Below are 14,239 nucleotides of genomic sequence, written 5' to 3' on the forward strand. Positions count from 1 at the left end.
GACTTTGGTTTAATTCCAACTTACTTGTTGTTTATAGGTTACCAGACTCGTCCCGAGCCATTGGTAACCGCCAACTCGCTCAGGCAAGTTTTCTACCCGTTATAACTGTTGTTGTGATGAATATATGTATTTGCATTATCTTGCGATAGATGCATGTTGGTTAATTAGCAAATATTGCAATATATTGAAGCATGCTTCTATGGTATATATATATGCATGCCTGTTTCGTATTCTTTCCATATATATCTGTTGATTCAGTTGATAATACCTATGCTAGAGGATAGCGGTAATTTGCATATACCCTTAGTATAGGGACCCAAAGGTGAAAATATTTTCTAAAACCGGGAGTCGAGGATCCCGAGTAGATTTTGTATATATGGATATAAATATATATATATATATATACTTATATATATATGGTCATAGTTTTCAAAACTATTAATCGAATAAGGTTTATTCGATAACTTTAACTTTATTTTATTAATGAATATTATTTTGAATATTCATTCGAGGACTTATGACTCCTTTTATTTTATTATTTGAATATTATTTGAATAATTCATTCGAGGGCTTATGACTCTTTTATATTATTTATTGAATGTTATTTGAATATTCATTCGAGGGCTTATGACTCAGTTTATATTATTTAATGAATATTATTTGAATATTCATTTGAGGATCTATGACTCCGATTATTTGCTGAGATATATTCTTTATTTTATTAAAGAATAAGGTGTCAATAATCAAACTTATTCTTGATTATTCAAATAAAGATAGTACTTTCATATAAGTATATGTTTGGTTATTTAATACTCGTTTCAAGTATAAGTTTTAATACTTCTACTTCAATTATTTTTATAAAGATTATTCTTTATGGGAATATTATCTAAATAATAATATTCAGTCATTTTCTAAATATTCTGGGGACTGATTTACTTCATTAAATCAGCTTTACTCCAAACACTCTTTAAAGTGTTTTCGAGTCTTCAAAATGATTTTTAAAAGTTAGAGCGGATCCCAAAACTCATTTTTATATTTAAGATCTTCCTTTTTAAGGGGATTTAAATACTCGCTCAAAACCTGAGGGATCCGGCTCTGTGGTGTATTTTATATTCGCAACACGGTTGCAGTTTTGGTAAATGAATTGATTACTTACCCAACGTTCGGGAAGTAAGTCCATCTATTGAGTCGGCATAAGCAACATGGGCTCAGTGGGCGTCCATGATAGTGTAAGTGGCTCAGTGGGAGTCCATCAAATGCATAAGTGGCTGAGTGGCAGTCCAGCATAAGGTCCTATTACGACCAGGGTGATGACCAGTGGGGAATTCGTCCATCTACTAGTAGAAAAGGTTACTTATGGGTATCTTTGCCTGATCAGCAAGATATCTGGTTTATGCCAAAATTCTTTTCCTTTCCAAATTTATTGGATATTGCAATTATGTTCATACTTTACATGACAGAGGTTTTCAGGAAATGTATAAAGAAGATGTATATGTGGATATATATATATATATATCAGAACTTAATGAAGTATATCATAACTTCATTTCCTTAAATAATATTTCAAAGGTTTATTCTATTCAAATCTTGTCTTGTAGTCTCATCTATGTGACGAACTGTTGAAAGCTCATTATACTTTGAACAATGGTAGTTCAAGTAGCTTTATAAATGATATAAGTGTAGTGAAGTATTTGGTAACTTCATCTTTTAAACTTATATCTAATTAATAATTGTCTTATGAATGACAAAGATTTTCAGAAAAACGTTGAGACAAGGTTAGATATATGAGATCACCTTGCAACGATATTTTTTTATACAGTTATACACTGGGACTTTGTGTATATTATGCATGGAAGAGGACTTCCAATATTTTGAAAAGTATATATGTATATATACTGAATATTTTGCGACTTCATCGCATTAAGATATCAAACTTGGTTCATTTCTTTTGACCAAGACTTTCATGAGTATTATGAGTAGGCTCATATATTGTTAATCATTATACATATTATTTTGGTGGGCTTACTGCTCACCCTTGCTTTCTTCTTTCATCACACAACATCAGATAGATAAGATGAACAGGACCAAGCTCCCGATTCGCAAGCGATTAGGAGACGTTCCGCAGCTTTCTGGAAGCGTTAAGGCCGCTGTAGCTGAGGTAGAAATTACCAATAGGCTAAGTTTTCAACTAATAATGTACCAGACTTAGGTATATTATGAATTGTAATAATGGCAAAGAAATGTAAATTATCCAGAAAACCTTTTAAGGTGTATTGACATATAATTGTGGAATAAAATGACTTGTGATTATTTTTTTGGATATTCATCTCTGAGACTATAACTTGTGGTGTGTGTGTGTATATTGTGGGGTCACAGTACAGAGTAGTTGAGTAATTATTAAGATTGGGTGTTATTAAGGGAAATGGAACTCGTGACAACCCGGATCCCCGACCCCGGATTTGGGGGTGTTACAGAAGTGGTATCAGAGCTAAGCGTTATAAACCTCAGAGATGATGTGACGTTAAGATAATAAGTTCATTAAGATAATAAGAACTCTTGCCAAGTTCATAGTTGGGCTACCTAATGTAGTACTGACAGTTAAAACCCTTATGGGAACCCTTATAAATATCGTGATAGGAGCGTAGTTCGTTATCGTATATGGTAGCGGGACTCCGAATCCTGAGGTTGAGGAGCAACAGCGCGATGATGTTTTATTACTAATTGGAGATCAGATTATGGATCCGATAGAGTGTCCTAATGCAGGACCGGATGATGTTGATATTGAGGATGTAGCGGTTGAGGATGTTGTCCTAGAAGGGATAGTTGTTGAGGAGGATCCCATGGAGGATCCTGACAAGATTGAATAAAGGACCACTGATGAATTGATGACCATGGTTAGGTCGACTACCAGAGGTAGGATTGATCGATCACTACCGGAGGTTCGTTCAAGTTTGTAAAGATAGTAGCCCCCTTTAACGCGGCTTACTCGTAAGACTGAGAAGTTCGAATGGACAGAGAAATGCGAGAACAACTTTTAAGAACTAAAGCAAAGGTTGGTGACGTTCCCTATATTGGCGTTGCCGGATGGAAAATGAGATTTTGTGAAATGTAGTGACGCTTCGCATAAGGAATTAGGGTGCTTCTTATACAGCACAGCAAGGTAATCGCGTACGCGTCAAGACAATTAAGGAAGTATAAAATTCGATGTCCCCATCCATGAGCTTAGGCTCGTGGTAATAGTTTTGCCCTAAAGATTGGAGGCACTACTTGTATTGAGAGAAGTGCGAGATTTACACAAGCCATAAGTGCTCTAGTGCATTTTCGCGTAGAAAGAGCTCAACATGCGCCAGAGAAGGTGGTTAGAGCTAATCAAGGATTACGATTATGAGATTCTTTATCATTCGGGGGAAAGCCAATGTGGTGGCTGATGCCCTTAGTAAAAAGGAGAGACTCAAGATGATAATGTCTTTTGGGGAGTTTATAAGAGATTTTGAGAAAATGGAAATAGAAGTGAAGGTAACCGGAGCCGGTACCAAAAAGCTGTATGAGATTGCAATACAGACCGAATTATCGGAAAAGAACATATTGTGCCAGAAAAAATGATGAATGAAGGCAGAGAGCCAACAAATAAATATGAGATTAATACCGAGAAAGATGATAAGGGAATAATGAGGTATTCCTATAGAATTTGGGTTCCAAATGTTCAAGAGCTTAAAGATGAGATCTTAGATGAAAGTCATAGTTCAAGGAATAAGATTAAGGGCAAACCCTGAATGTGATAGTCAGGGAGGACGCCATCAAGATAGAAGGAACCCATAATATAATAAAGTGGAAAATGAGGATTTTAAATTAAAAGATGACCCCAATTATGGGGAGTAGGAAGAAATATTTAGACTAAGCAAGCAGAAGTCGAGCAAGATAAGGAGACCCGAGACGGTACTCCTATACGGCAATTCATGGACCTGTCTAAAAAGAACTTATACTTTATTCCCAACCACCACCTTGAGGAAGCAATGTAGTGGGAAATTCTTTCAGGACCTTTAAGTCGCTAAGCTCTCAGAGTTCCAAGGAACAAGCTGACCCAGTCGAGGCAAAAGCCTGGCTAAAGGAAATAGAGGAATCAATTGAGATTCTAAATGATTGACGAATCATAAAAGACTGTTTCTGTCACTAACCCTCCTAAGAGAGAGACCACCCGCTGGTGAAAGGCCAAGGAAGGCACGGAGCAAGAGATTATAATAAACTAATTTAAGTTCAGTCAATTGTTTTCGGGAAAGTAATTCCCAAAGATAAGGAGATAGTGTAAAAGCTTTAGAGCCAGAACAAAGGCAGACGAGTATGATGAATTATGAATCTAAGATGTAAAAGTTGTCAAGATTCGTTCTAAAGACACGAATCCAGAATGACGGGATGTTTGAAATCAATGCTTATGTTGTGTTGGTTCATGAAATAATGATAAGAGAAAGGAATATAACGGCAATAGAGTTTGAGGAATGATAAGGGAGTTGGGTATGAGGAAACCCTAAAGACTCGTAGAAATAGAAATAGAAGAGTATGTAATCGTCAGGATGAGGGTGATTCACCATGAGTTAAAATTGATGGTTGAGGGCAAAAGAGATACATATATTTTATCCCCTGTAAGTTGGGAAGATTCGAGGAAACCTTGAGATAATTCGAAGGATAAATAATGAGACGCGGATAGACTGAGGAGACAAGAAAGTAAGAAATTAAGAAAATTGGATGAACGAAGTGACCTTCAAGAAGGTGAAGTGTAAGACCGGTGCCATGATACCCAGAAAGGGAGACGCCAGATATGAAAGATATCCCAACATTGAGGTGACTGTTGAGATAAACAACAAAAGTAAATAAGGAATTATTAAGAAGAAGTTCACGTTGAACACGACCAATATCTTCCAGAACATCCTTGTTATCATTACCAAATTAGGCAAGAAAAGCGGATAACAGTTGTTATCTTTTGGAGGCCATATTGATTGACCTCATTTTGAATACAAATGTTATTGTGAAATTAGGCATATACTATCGAGGTGGGAATGATTGAATAAGACACCCTTATCAGGGATATATGACATGATTTATCCATGGAAGGATGCATGTACCTTTTTAAAGGTGGAATTAAGGATAGAACATCGGTAACTGAAAATGAATCCTAGGGGAATGCATAAAGGTTGGCATTTCACCCTTAATAGGGATAGTATGAAATTTGACAGTATGAATTGGAAAGGATTAAGGTAATAAAACCTTTAAGGATCAGTGGAGAAATTTTTCAGAAGTATATAGACAATGGTTCTAGTAATAGTAAATGGTATTTTGATATGCCCTGTATCTAGGGAATACAGGAGGAACGATTGAGGGATAACCTTAGAGGTTTTACAAGGAGAAAGGTAATATTCAAGATTCTCAAGAATAGAAATGTTGATAAAGGAAATATGACGTAATTATAATGTTGCCAAGTGGGGCACGTGTTAAACCACGAGAAAGTATGGATCGAACCAGTAATGGTCGAAATTGTTCAGGGCAATTAGGACTTAAGATAAAAGATGTTCTAAGTATGATTGAGAGTCAGTCTTGACAGTGATTAGCCTCTAAAGACTGAGGCAATAACTTATGGAAAAATGGTGATATTTTTTTTTATTATTTACTCATCAGATATTAAAGAAAAGCATTTTCACATAAGCTGTGATTGAAATAAGGTAGAAAATTTATTTGGAGGTGGTTAAAAATGACATTGACTGTAAGGAAATTTTACTATCAGGAAAGGCCAAAGAGGTGGCCGACACTTTAAAGGTAAGTGGATAATTATAGGCGCGTGTGCCAAAAGAATACAGTGATGATGGTTAAAATTATGAAGGTTGTATTATGGTTTGGAAGATTGACATTCCTTTTGATGACTGTGCAATACCCGACCGTAATAGTAGTTGGTAAAGGTGTAATTCGTGTAATCGCTATGAACGGGCTATCTATCTTAGAAGGTCCTATCTTGAGATAAGCCAGGACCATATTTCAAAAAAGACTAAACAAACCTTTGAGTTAAGTCTTCTATTGAAGGCATATGATTAAGAATGGTATTAACCTGCTATCGTTGCTTTGAGCGAAACTCTTCTGCAATTTTATCGGCTTCATGTCATGTATGTATGTCAGAATCAGGAGTGTACTCCATAAATCATGAATGGTGATTATGTTACCTCCTTAGAAGGATTTGATACGACTTGTATAGACTCCGTATGGTTAGATATTAAGACTTCATGGAAAATGAATGACTACAGTAGGTCAGTGGTGGACCATAGTAAGGCAGCAATGATTCTGTGAGTAATGAGCTGATTACAACCGTGAGAGTTGTATTGGAATGGGTGTTGAGATTGAGTACCACTAATCGGGTCGTGGTAGTGTATAAGTTATTATTGATAGACTAAGTAAGTAGAGTATCTACCTATTGAATATTTACTCCTTCTTAGCAATAGAGAGTCGTATTACTATATGAGGAAGGTTGCGGTGCGAGCATAGAATCCTAGTAACGGTGATATATAAAATGAGATCCCAGATTCGATTTTCGATGTCGAGGGAGTTTCAAAGGTAATTGTGTATAAGCTCGAGGAAGAGCATGGGTCCATAGAATGATGGACGGAATAGCAAATATTTAGGCATGTGAAATACGATGCCATAATACTTGATGTTGATATAAATACATATATGTTTTGTTCTCCTATGACAAACCTCTATAGTTCAGAGGTAGGTTCCAAGCCAGATATTTTGTGGCAGTATATTTTTTTCATATATACAATTCTCTTCAATTCGTTCTTTTCTCTTCTTTTCATTTCATGTAAGCTGAGAAGAACAACCCTTCCAGAAGGGGAGGTATTGCCGAATGACTATCTATCTGTGTGATAGAAGCCGAGGAGGATACCAGCTATTGTTTAATTGCTTGTCAAGTACTAAAGGCTGGCCACCTGCTGTACTAACTATGCAATAGAACAAGTGTTCATGATCATAGTGATCTCTCAACAAATTCCTTTACTTCTATATGATTGGTCAAGCTTCCAAAGATAGAAGCAGCTGAAAAAGGAGTAGTAAAGTTATGGTGGTATTCAGAATGGAAACATATTCGTGATACTAAGGTTGACGTGATTATTAAAAGGTTATAGAATGCTAATGAGCGAAAGTGTAACCGGTATAATATTAGGAACGGAGGGTAGTAGCGATTACGAACTGGAAAAAGAATGGGTATTGAGAAGCAAAAGCTCTAATATTAAAAGCTATAATGAGAGTCTGTGCAATAGACTTGAAAGAAATTGGAATGATCACTTAACGCGGATTAAGTTATCTTACGACAATAGATCATATGCCAGTATTGAGATATCGCCTTATGAGATCCTTGAGGGAAGACAATGTCGATCTCCCTTATGATATGATGAAGTTGTAGAGCGCAAGATGCTCGGACCCGCAGTAGTCCAAAGGACCAGGGATATAATAAATCTAATCAGAGGACAGCTGGTAGTAGCCCAAGATGGACATAAGAAGTATGTTGATTTGACACGATAGGACAATGAATAGGAAGTGGGGGACCTAGTGTTGTTATAGGTATTCCCTTGGAAAGGAAGGATGAAGTTCGGAAAGAAAGGAAAGCTAAGTCTACAATTTATTGGACCCTCGGATATATTAAGACGTTTGGGAAGTTAGCATATGAGCTAGCCCTACCCCCGAACCTGTAGCAAGTTCATAACGTGTTCCACGTACCAATGTTAAGGAAGTGTAATTCGGATGCCAGACAAATAGGGGCATATGAGCGCATAGACATGCAACCAGACGTAACCTATATGGAGCAACCAGGAAGGGTATAGATTAAGAAGGAACGAGTGCTTAGGAGAAGGGTTATCAAACTAGTAAGAGTTTGGTGGTAGGACCACAATGTGGGAAAATTTACTCGAGAGTTAGAAAGTGCAATGCTAAGAGACTATCCCTATTTATTTTCAATTTGATTCCGGGACGGAATCCTTTTAAGGTGGGGAGACTGTAATAACCCCAATTTTTGGGAAATTTTGAAACCCTTAGGAATAGTGTTTTTGCTGAATGAGAAAACTTTTAATGCCACACTATGTAGGGGTTCTGATATGGGTATTCTGAGATTTTATTAGTACTTTATATGGGATATAAGTGTATGTAAAGATCGTCAGAATCCAAATCCGAACACCTTGATTTTTTCCGGAAATCCAATAGATACGGAAAGGATTGAGTATAAGGTAACAGGATAAAAGGATTTAAATTAAAGGATTATAATAGAGGATCATAAAAAGGAATATAATGTATTGAGAAAGGTTAAGGGAACCTAAGTAATAAGATCCCGGGTATGATCCCTCAAACGATAAACGAAAACGAAAGTTAAGCGAACCGTATAACAGATCAGCGGTCATTAGGCAAACAATTAGGAAGTTAATCAAAGGGATTAGAGAGGATGATGTCACCCAACCAATGAGAAGAGGACAAGGAGGGGAGGATGACATCATGAGGATGACACAAGCATGACATGGGAAGGAAGGAGATGTGGTGACTTTTTAACCACACAAAATCAAGGGCAACTAGGTAATTTACTAAAACAAACAACAAAAATCAACCAACCAAAAGCAAAACAAGGCAAAACACAAAAATCTCTCTTCTTCTTCTTCATGCTCTCGGCTTCTTTTCTTAGAAATTGAAGATCCAAGCTCCACCACTTACTATTTAGCAAGGTAATTATCTAAGCTTCCCCATGGATAGTTACATACTTTCTATAAGTTTAAGCTTCTAATTCCAAGCCAATCTTTTTTTATAAATCATGGGAGAAGATGGTGAATAGTGTTTTTCAAGAAATAAAATTTGTGTTCTTGAAGTTTTGTTTAGATTAAGCTTGGATAAGGACTTTAAGGGTGATTCCAAGCCATTCTCTTGATTCTCTACTCTTCAAGGAAGGTATATCATCTCCAAACCCTAGATTCCTATGTATTATAAGATGATTTTGATTAGTAGGGTGATATTGTAGCTTGATGTTGTGATTTAGAGTTTGGGATTTGAAATGGTAGTGAAATGGAATGGTAAATGTTGTTGTTTTGATTAAAAGAACTTAAGTATGGTTAAAGTTAAGCTTAGGCATAAGTATGAATGTTAAAATTGAATTGGTTGGGGGTTGTTATGATGTGATAAGGATGGATGTTGGTTGTATGTTGGATTTGAGGTTGAATTGGGTTGGTTTTGAATGGTTTAAAATTGGGAAATCGCGTAAACATAGCCGTCGTAACGTCCGATTTTCTGTAGACTGTTTTTGTGCATAACATTAGTACCCGAGAACCCCCTGCTAGATTATGACCATTGCCATGTCTAGATAGCTCATTTTACGAGCTTCGTTTTGATATGTAGTTCGTTCAATTCCGATGCACAGTTTAGGAGAAACGACCGTTTCAAGTAACGGCATTTCGCGAACGAAACTTTTCCCCTCGCCTTACTTTGAAACATAGGTTAAAGACCAAAAAGGACTAATTGAAGTATGAAACATTTATGGTAAGTGTGTTAGGCAGTTGGTAAGACAGTCGCGAAGGAATCGCCTTAAAACTCGTAAAGGTTAAATTATTAAAAATGGTGGAGCCGAGGGTACTCGAGTGACTTAAGTGAATTAGTAAGCGCAAAACGAGCGTTAGAGTCTGAGTTGGTTAGAGTATAGATTTACAAGTGACTTTGGTTTAATTCCAACTTACTTGTTGTTTATAGGTTACCAGACTCGTCCCGAGCCATTCGTAACCCCCAAGTCGCTCAGGCAAGTTTTCTACCCGTTATAACTGTTGTTGTGATGAATATATGTATTTGCATTATCTTGCGATAGATGCATATTGGTTAATTAGCAAATGTTGCAATATATTGAAGCATGCTGCTATGGTATATATATATGCATGCCTGTTTTGTATTCTTTCCATATATATCTGTTGATTCAGTTGATAATATCTATGCTAGAGGATAGCGATAATTTGCATATACCCTTAGTATAGGGACCCAAAGGTGAAAATATTTTCTAAAACCGGGAGTCGAGGATCCCGATTAGATTTTGTATATATGGATATAAATATATATATATATACTTATATATATATGGTCATAGTTTTCAAAACTATTAATCAAATAAGGTTTATTCGATAACTTTAACTTTATTTTATTAATGAATATTATTTTGAATATTCATTCGAGGACTTATGACTCCTTTTATTTTATTATTTGAATATTATTTGAATAATTCATTCGAGGGCTTATGACTCTTTTATATTATTTATTGAATATTACTTGAATATTCATTCGAGGGCTTATGACTCAGTTTATATTATTTAATGAATATTATTTGAATATTCATTTGAGGATCTATGACTCCAATTATTTGCTGAGATATATTCTTTATTTTATTAAAGAATAAGGTGTCAATAATCAAACTTATTTTCGATTATTCAAATAAAGATAGTACTTTCATATAAGTATATCTTTGGTTATTTAATACTCGTTTCAAGTATAAGTTTTAATACTTCTACTTCAATTATTTTTATAAAGATTATTCTTTATGGGAATATTATCTAAATAATAATATTCAGTCATTTTCTAAATATTCTGGGGACTGATTTACTTCATTAAATCAGCTTTACTCCAAACACTCTTTAAAGTGTTTTCGAGTCTTCAAAATGATTTTTAAAAGTTAGAGCGGATCCCAAAACTCATTTTTATATTTAAGATCTTCCTTTTTAAGGGGATTTAAATACTCGCTCAAAACCTGAGGGATCCGGCTCTATGGTGTATTTTATATTCGCAACACGGTTGCAGTTTTGGTAAATGAATTGATTACTTACCCAACGTTCGGGAAGTAAGTCCATCTATTGAGTCGGCATAAGCAACATGGGCTCAGTGGGCGTCCATGATAGTGTAAGTGGCTCAATGGGAGTCCATCAAATGCATAAGTGGCTGAGTGGCAGTCCAGCATAAGGTCCTATTACGACCAGGGTGATGACCAGTGGGGAATTCGTCCATCTACTAGTAGAAAAGGTTACTTATGGGTATCTTTGCCTGATCAGCAAGATATCTGGTTTATGCCAAAATTCTTTTCCTTTCCAAATTTATTGGATATTACAATTATGTTCATACTTTACATGACAGAGGTTTTCAGGAAATGTATAGAGAAGATGTAAATGTGGATATATATATATATATATATATATATATATATATCAGAACTTAATGAAGTATATCATAACTTCATTTCCTTTAATAATATTTCAAAGGTTTAATCTATTCAAATCTTGTCTTGTAGTCTCATCTATGTGACGAACTGTTGAAAGCTCATTATACTTTGAACAATGGTAGTTCAAGTAGCTTTATAAATGATATAAGTGTAGTGAAGTATTTGGTAACTTCATCTTTTAAACTTATATCTAATTAATAATTGTCTTATGAATGACAAAGATTTTCAGAAAAACGTTGAGACAAGGTTAGATATATGAGATCACCTTGCAACGATATTTTTTTATACAGTTATACACTGGGACTTTGTGTATATTATGCATGGAAGAGGACTTCCAATATTTTGAAAAGTATATATGTATATATACTGAATATTTTGCAACTTCATCGCATTAAGATATCAAACTTGGTTCATTTCTTTTGACCAAGACTTTCATGAGTATTATGAGTAGGCTCATATATTGTTAATCATTATACATATTATTTTGGTGGGCTTGCTGCTCACCCTTGCTTTCTTCTTTCATCACACAACATCAGATAGATAAGATGAACAGGACCAAGCTCTCGATTCGCAAGCGATTAGGAGACGTTCTGCAGCTTTCTGGAAGCGTTAAGGCCGTTGTAGCTGAGGTAGAAATTACCAATAGGCTAAGTTTTCAACTAATAATGTACCAGACTTAGGTGTATTATAAATTGTAATAATGGCAAAGAAATGTAAATTATCCAGAAAACCTTTTAAGGTGTATTGACATATAATTGTGGAATAAAACGACTTGTGATTATTTTTTTGGATATTCATCTCTGAGACTATAACTTGTGGTGTGTGTGTGTATATTGTGGGGTCACAATATAGAGTAGTTGAGTAATTATTAAGATTGGGTGTTATTAAGGGAAATGGAACTCGTGACAACCCGGATCCCCGACCCCGGATTTGGGGGTGTTACAAAGGTCAGGGTGGAAGAGCCTCCAAGGGCTGCGCCTCAGAATCTAGTGTCTCCCGCATCATCCAAAGCATCCAAAAGCGGTTCTGATGGAACCTCTACGGGGACTTCTGAGGGGACGACTGAGACGTCCGAGGAGACTTCGGATAGTGGTTCTGAAGAATCCCAGCCTTCCGAGGCCTAAGTTTTTTTTTATGTATATCTTCTTTTTAGACAATATGTGAACTTTGTTTATGTCAGAACTTGTTACCCTTCGGGGTTATTTCATATGCTGCTTTCCTTACTTGCCTCTTTCTACTTTATCTTTCCAATACTTAATATGCATTTGAACTTTAAACATCCTTAGATTGAAATAATTTCAAACTCTTTAATATGAAGTCTGGTTTTCCAAAACCTTACATAGCATGGGTTCGACCCTAATCAATAATAACTAGACAATGTAAATTCTGCTGGAGTATAAAATCCTACGCAAGCAAAGCTTCAAGGTGCTTTTAAACCTACCTGTCATAATGACAAGTGTGAATCGTACTTCGACTATCTTACATGTAGTAAACCTTCAGGTTTTGTGCATGCCAGGTTCTCGGGACTTCAAAACCATCCATAGTCTCCAGCTTGTAGGTTCCTCTACCCTGAACGCTCTTGACTCTATATGGCCCTTCCCAATTTGGGGCAAGTTTCCCTTTCTGTCCTACACCAGAAGCTTCCACTTTCCTTAACACCAAATCTCCTTGCTTGAAGAATCTTTCTTTAACCCTTAGGCTGTAATAGAATGAAGCTTTTTTCTGGTATTCCACTATCTTTGCATGTGCCTCATCTCACACTTCATCGATTAGATCCAGGGCTAACCTCTGCCCTTCTTCATTTTCTTCTGTATTGAAAGCCTGAATCCTTGCAGAGGAATGTGATATCTCCACGGGAACTACTGCTTCTGCCTCATATGCCAACATGAAGGGAGTTGCTCCTGTCGTGACTTTACAGGTAGTCCTATAGACCCATAATATGGGAAGTATCTCATCCACCCAATTATTTCTTGACTTCTCGATCCTCTTTTTTAGTCCATCCAGGATTATTCGATTTGCTACTTCCGCTTGCCCATTGGCTTGTGGGTGAGCCACAGAGGTGAACCGTAACTCAATTTCATTTTCTTCACAATACTTCTTGAATTCCTCGTTGTTGAATTGTGTTCCCTTGTCAGTGACGAGGATACGGGGAATTCCATATCGGCACATAATGTTTTCCCACAGGAATTGTGCAACCTGCTTAGTTGTGATCTTGGCCAAGGGTTTGGCTTGAATCCATTTGGTGAAATAATCAATGGCTACAATCAGAAACTTTCTTTGTGCCGTGGCCATAGGGAAAGGCCCTAGAATATCCATCCCCCACATAGCAAAGAGAATGGGCGAGTTGATAGAGGTCAGCATCTCGGGCGGTTGTCTAACAACTGGTGCATGCTTCTGACAGCGATCACACTTCTTCACATATTCTTTGGCATCAGCCATCATTTCTGGCCAATAGAAGCCTAAACGGGTTATCTTATGAGCCAAGGCCCTGCCCCCAAGTGTTTTCCACAAATACCTTCATGCACTTCTTCAAGAGCCAAGCGTGCCTCATCGGGCCTGAGACACCTCAAGTAGGGAACCACGAAAGATCTTTTGTACAAAATCCCATCGATCAAAGTGTACCTTAGTGCCCGAACAGCTAACTTCCGTGCTTCGGTTGCATCGCTTGGCAACCAACCGGTTTGAATATGAGCCTTAATAGGATCAATCCATGACGTCCCCAGGCCTATAGGAGCCACAAGCTTAACATCTATGCTTCTTGTCTTCAAAACACGGAAGTATACACTTCCTGAACTTTCTTCTATCTCAGATGAAGCAAACTTTGATAACACATCTGCCTTAGCATTTTCTTCCCTTGGAATGTGCTCAACATGTCATTTATTAAATTGGGTCATCACAGCCCTTACTAGGCGGACATACTTAGCCATCGTATCATCCCTTGCCTCAAATTCTCCCTTTACCTGGGATATGATCAGCTTCAAG

This window comes from Apium graveolens, chromosome 4 (genome assembly GCF_009905375.1).
Source record: "Apium graveolens cultivar Ventura chromosome 4, ASM990537v1, whole genome shotgun sequence".
Taxonomy (NCBI): domain Eukaryota; kingdom Viridiplantae; phylum Streptophyta; class Magnoliopsida; order Apiales; family Apiaceae; genus Apium; species Apium graveolens.